The 6,805-nt window shown below is 41.6% G+C and overlaps 1 non-coding gene across 1 annotated transcript; it reads left to right on the top strand.

Annotated features, from left to right (window-relative positions):
• Positions 1-5,914: 5,914 nt before the first annotated feature.
• Positions 5,915-6,017, top strand: LOC132534837 (U6 spliceosomal RNA). The gene has a single exon (XR_009546524.1). It is a non-coding gene; the product is annotated as a U6 spliceosomal RNA (small nuclear RNA).
• The last annotated feature ends 788 nt before the right edge of the window (positions 6,018-6,805 follow it).

Raw genomic sequence — 6,805 nt, 5'->3', positions numbered from 1 at the left:
AATAAAATAAGTAAATAGATACATAAATAAGGAAATAAGTAAGTCTTACACACAGATCAAGAGGACAAAGGAAGAAATTATGACAGTTATTTTTAGAATGATTTAAAATTTTTTTTTAATTTATTTATTTTCCCTTTTGCTGCCCTTGTTTTTTTACTGTTGTTGTAGTTATTATTATTGTTGTTATTACTGATGTCATCATTGTTAGATAGGACAGAGAGAAATAAAGGGAGGAAGGGGAGACTGAGAAGGGGAGAGAAATATAGACACCTGCAGACCTGCTTCACTGCCTGTGAAGCGACTCCCTTGCAGGTGGGGAACCAGAGGCTTGGTAGACTTTTTTAAATCTTTATTTATTTGATAGAGACAGCAAGAAATTGAGATGGTAGGAGGAGATAGAGAGTGAGAGAGAGAGACACTTGCAGCCCTGTTTCACCACTCCCAAAGCTTTCCCCCTGCAGGTGGGGACCAGGGCCTAGAACCTGGATCTTTGTACATGGTAGCCTGTGAGGTCATGGATTTGATCACTGGTAATGCATAAAATGGCAGCATGGTACTCTATTTTGCTCTTTCTCTCTCACAAATTAATTATTTAAGGAAATTATATTTTCGAAGTTGAAGAGGTTGACCAGCAAGATAGGTCACCTGCACGGTATGCTTCTTTGCCATGGGCATGAACTCGGGTTCAAACTCAGTCCTCACTGTACTGGAAGAAAGTTTGGTGCTGTTTTCTCTATCTGTCTCCTGGTCTCAGTCTCTCTCTGGAATAGTCATCCTGGGGCAGTGAAACCCCAGTGATGACAAAGATAAAAAACGTTAAAAGATAATCTTGCCCTTTTGGCACTAGAAAGAATTCAATTGTTGACTGAATTCAGTTTAGAACCATTTTTTGTCCTCGCGCTGTCTGACAATGGTTCTCAGAAGACTGAGCTTTCTTCTGCCAGGATACTTATACAATATTGGGAAACATTTTTGGTTGTCAAAACTGATGGATGGGGGAATTCAAGCTATTCAGTTCTCAGAAACCAACAATGCTCCTACACAGACTGTACTGTACTGCACAGGACAATACATTACCAAAAAGAATTTTCTAACTCATATTTGATAGTACTGAGGTTGACCAAACCCACTCTATAAATAAAAAGAATAGCACATAATCTATGATTGGAACCATAACACTTTTTAGAATTTGAAACTTATCTTGTTAAAAATTAGGTAGTCACTATCAGTCTACCCCATCATCTGGGGCCCTTGTCAGGGAATCCTGAGATTCCCACACAGATATGATGGGCCTAGACCTCAAATGGATCCCTCTCTCCATTTTTACTAGTCATCTCCATCAGGAACAACACAAAGGACCCCTTTGTGGGCCCCCATAGGACCCTGCCCTCAACGTGGATCAACAACGGTAGAGAATGTTCCATCCTCTGAAGGAAGGCTGGATATCATACCCTATCTACTTTAAGAAGATGGGTCCTGAAATTGGGGCAGCTTGGAATGTTCCACTCATGACAACAGAACTCGAGCTCAGACCTACAGGGATGCAGAGGTTATGTAGGCTCTTGTGCTTAATATGGGCCGCAGATCAAATTGATGGGGTTTACGGTCAACAATATTTATACATCTTTCCCATATTTGGGAGCTACTCTCTTCCTTGATTCAGCTTTCCAGCCCTTTTTCCAGCCAGAACATCATCTCCCCAGACAATAACTTGGGTCCACCTACATATCAGATGTCAGGCTCAGGAAAAAACTAGTAAAGTAATGGGCCCTTTGGAATATAACTGAAATAGGCCTACTAGCTATCTTCAAAGCAGAGACCCCAAATCTTCATCTGCAATATTCTTGCCATTAGGTTCATGATTAGTCACCAATTGGTTTGGCTTTATATGTTAATTCTTTTTTTAGCCAGCAGGTTCCAGATGCTACCATGATGCCAACCAGACTTCCCTGAGCAGACCACCCTACCAATATGTCCTAGAGCCCCGCTTCCCCAGAGCTCTGCCCCACTAGGTAAAGAGAGACAGGCTGGGAGTATGGATCAACCTGTCAACACCCATGTTCAGCGGGGAAGCAACTATAGAAGCCAGACCTTCCACTTTCTGCATCCCATATTGATCCTGGGCCCATACTCCCAGAAGGTTAAAGAATAGGAAAGCTATCAGGGGGAGGGGATGGGATACGGAGTTCTGGTGATGGGAATTGTGTGGAGTTGTACCCCTCTTATCCTATGGTTTTTTCAGTGTTTCCTTTTTAGAAACAAAATTTTTTTAAATTATGTATTAAGATCAGAAGTGGTATAAACATACTTTGTCTACAAACTAATGAGAGACCTCTCCACAATTACATTCTAGGGGGCAGGTGGTGACTCAACTGATGGAATGCCTATACTAACTACCATGCAAGAGGACCCTGGTGCAAACCCCTGGCCCCCACTTGCAAGGGGGAAGCTTTTAGGAGTGGTGGAGCTGGCGTCTCTCCTTCTCTCTATTTTTTCCCCTCTCTCTTTTTATCTATCTCTCAGCCTCTATCAAAAAAGAAGGGAAAAAAAGGCAGAGTTGGGAGGGATGACTACTGGGATGGAGTAGTCATACAGGCGCTGAGCTCCAGCAATAACCCTGGTAAAACAAAAAAAGAGTTATGTTCAAGATATTTATGTCATTGACAGAATCTCTGAAGATATGCTGGTGTATACCAAATAACTAGCTTTCTGTAAAAGCCTGGAAATGCCTTGAGTTATAGTGTTTGTGACTTATGTAAATTCCACCAACATGGTCAGTTTTCAATCTATTAATGCAACTTCATTGAATGTGAATTTGGGAGAAGATATTCAGTAGCTCACCACTCTATAGCATTTCTATCATTTAGACAGGCAAGAAGTAACTTCAAATTGCTTCAAGAACAAATAAAACATTAAAAACAACTAAGAAGAGTGGATGCTAATTACCTTTGAATATAGAATTATTTATTTCCTTGTAAGCTTATAGTAAAATATTTCTAATAATGGCTGTTTTAAACAGTTGACTTGCAAATTACCTGACGATTAGCAGTGACATGATATTGATTGGTGCCAATCCACCTCTATGACTTTGTTATATCAGAACTGGAAATTACAATCCACTTCTGAGATCTTGGACTACGACATTACGACACCGACACCTTTACTAGAATCCTGATAATAGGCCATTGGTTTGTTTGTTTACTTGCTTGCTTGTTTTTACCAGAGCACTGCTCAGCTCTGGTTTACGGTGGTTCAGGGGATGGAAACTGGGACTTTGGAGCCTCAGGCACAAAAGCTCTTTGCATAACCATTAGGTTATCTACACCCCAACCCCTCTGCCACCCTGGGATTGGTCTTCACTCCTACTAAGTCTGCTATTTTAGAAGCAGTGTATTTATTTTAGAAACACCACCCAGCTATGGAAACAGTTGGCTTTTTCAGTTTTCTAGGATTCAAAATCATAGGACTTGCAGTCAGCTAAGATGGTAACTTTGAAAGCACCTCCCTTAATATAATTTATTCCCTTCCATTTCTCCTTTCATGCTATCTAACTCTAGTCTGAAAGTGTTTCTTTTTCTGGGAATTTTCCAAAAGCAGCCAGAGGAATCCAGCAAACACTGAAATTATGATTTTCTCCCTATTCTTTTTCTTCTCATTATATTCCCTGTTAATTTGTAGTCTGCTTTTCATAGTGAGTGGATAAGTTAGCCAAATACATGGCTATATTGGGTCACTAACTTTCCACCTTGTAATATCTGATTTCTCATCAGACATTTATTTCCACTAAGACAAAAATCCCATAGTACTACCTGAACAAGACTTTTGAACACCAGTGTTTGTATTGTTTAGAAGTCAGTTTGAGGGTGTTGAGGCAGTAGCACAGTGGGTTAAGCACATGTGGCGCAAAGAGCAGGGACTGGTGAAAGAATCCTGGTTTGTGCCCCTGGCTACCCACCTGCAGGGGAGTCGCTTCGGATGGTGAATCAAGTCTGCAGGTATCTATCTTTCTTTCCCCCTCTCTGTCTTCCCTTCTTCTCTCCATTTCTTTCTGTCCTATCCAACAATGACAACATCAATAACAACAACAATAATAACTACAACAATAAACAAGGGCAACAAAAGGGAATAAATAAATATCTTTTAAAAGAAGCCAGTTTGACTATGAGTAAGAAAGATTCAAATAATAGTGAATAAATAAAATGCAGATAGAGAAGCTTTGTGTGTGTGTGTGTGTGTGTGTGTGTGTGTGTGTGTGAGAGAGAGAGAGAGAGAGAGAGAGAGAGAGAGAGAAAGACCACAGTACCAAAGCGTCCCACTGCAACATAGTAATCCCATGTCATGTGCTAGGGGCTCAAATTTGGATGGTATGTGGGGCAAAATGGGTACTCTTCCAGATAAGTTTCCTCACTAGACCCTTGCTTTTAAAGATCACTGCTACCACAAGGGTTGTAGTGACTATTTTAGGAGATGTTGGGGACTCATTTTCCACTAATTTGTAGGTACATATTCACCCCTATGTTTTCATAAGTATTATTCAGACAGCCAAAGAGAGGATGTAGCCTAAATGCCCACCAGCAGATGTCTAGATAAAGAAGTGATTGGATATATATTCCTTGAGATACTAGTCTGCAATAAAAAAAGATGATATTGGGGGTCGGGCGGTGGCACAGTGGGTTAAGCCCATGTAGCGCAAAGCGCAGGGACCAGCCTAAGGAGTCCCCGGCTCCCCACCTGCAGGGGAGTTGCTTCACAGGCAGTGAAGAAGGTCTGCAGGTATCTATCTTTCTCTCCCCCTCTGTCTTCCCTCCTCTCTCCATTTCTCTCTGTCCTATCCAACAATGAACAACATCAACAATGGCAATAATAATAACCACAATGAGGCTACAACAAGGGCAACAAAAAGGGGGGGAAAATGGCCTCCAGGAGCGGTGGATTCATGATGCAGGCACTGAGCCCAGCAATAACTCTGGAGGGAAAAAATAAAAATTAAAAAAAAGATGATATTATGTGCTTTGGGATAAAATGGCTGGAACTGGAGATGATTATGCTCAGGGATATAAAGAGATGAAAGACAACTACCAGATGGCGTCACCCATATGTCTCCATAGCCCTAGAATGGATTCTTTCTTTTTTTGTTTTTTAAGAATTAATTTTTGAAGAAAGAATTAGAAAATAGGGTAGTAGTGGGTATTAGTGCAACCCAGGAGATGAAAGAATGGCTGACTTGTAAACAAGAGGTTCTCAATTCCATCCCTGATATCACTTATTCGAGGGTAATGCTCTAGTGTCTATTTCATTACTAAAGAAATCTTAAAAGAAAGAAAGAAATAGAAAATAAAGGAAAATATTACAAGATGAGAGAGAACTACTGAAGTCTGTCATCACAGAGCAAATCTAGACCCCTCAGATTTCCCAGTCTGCCCTGCGGGGATGAGGCGGGGCGAGGAATTTAATAGCCACAAGCAGAGATTGCCCAGTGAGTTCACTTCCCCCACATGAAAACTACCTAAGCCATATTTCATTCATCAACTCTTGAGTGCCCACAGAAACTTGATTAGTCAAAAACAGTAAGATCACTACCCTTCTGACAATCAAAAAAAAAAAAAAGAGAGAGAGAGAGAAGAGGAAGGAAGGAAGGAAGGAAAGAAGAAGAAAAGGCCACCAGGAGTGGTGGATTCATAGTGCAGGCATGTAGCTATAGCAGTAACCCTGGTGGTGAAAGGAAGGAAGGAAGGAAGGAAGGAAGGAAGGAAGGAAGGAAGGAAGAAAGAAAGGAAGAAAGAAAGAAAGAATGAAAGAAAGAAAGAGAAAGAGAGAGGAAGCAGGGCAACTCGCCCCAGGTAAGAAGCAGCAAGGTCAGAACCAGTACAAGTCTGTGGAGTCCCAGTACTTCAAAGACATGTATGTGATTATTGTGCTTGTTTCAGCAGCATATATAAAACTGGAATAATTTAGAGAAGATTAGCATGCCCTTACACAAGTATGACATGCAAATTTGTGAAGCATTCGTATTTTTAAAGAAAAATTAGAAGCTATTGGGACAGATTCAGTCTTTTTAAAAAAAAAAAAATTTATTCCCTTTTGTTGCCCTTGTTGGTTTATTGTTGTAGTTGTTGTTGGATAGGACAGAGAAATGGAGAGAGGAAGGGAAGACAGAGTGGGAGAGAGAAAAATAGACACCTGCAGACCTGCTTCACTGCTTGTGAAGTGACTCCCCTGCAGGTGGGTAGCCGGGGACTCAAATCGGGGTCCTTTTGTCTGTCCTTGCGCTTTGCGCCACTTGCGCTTAACCTGCTGCGCTACCGCCCAACTCCCCAGATTGACTCTTTTATATACTTGGTTACTATAGCAACAAAAACCAAGCAAATAAAAAAAGATGTGTGATTGGGGGTCGGGCGGCGGCACACTGGGTTAAGTGCACATAGTACCAAGCACAAGGACCCCCGCAACCATCCGGGTTGGACCACCTGGCTCCCCACCTGCAGGGGGCTGGTAGCTTCACAAGCAGTGAAGCAGGTCTGCAGGTGTCTTTCTCTCTCCCTCTCTAACTTCTTCTCCCCTCTCAATTTCTCCTGTCCTATCCAAAACCTCGAAAAAAATGACCACAGGGGTAGTGGATTTATAGTGCAGGCACCAAGCCCCAGTGATCACCCTGGAGGCAAATGCATACATACATACATACATACATAATAAATAAATATGTTATTAAGATGTTAAGAACACTTGGGGTCAGAAGATGGTTCACCAGCCTAACACACACTGTATCATGCATGAAGATTCAGGTTGAAGCCCCCCAGAAACCACA

The sequence above is a fragment of the Erinaceus europaeus genome, chromosome 19, assembly GCF_950295315.1.
Source record: "Erinaceus europaeus chromosome 19, mEriEur2.1, whole genome shotgun sequence".
Lineage (NCBI taxonomy): Eukaryota > Metazoa > Chordata > Mammalia > Eulipotyphla > Erinaceidae > Erinaceus > Erinaceus europaeus.
This window is presented reverse-complemented; position numbering and strand designations above follow the sequence as displayed.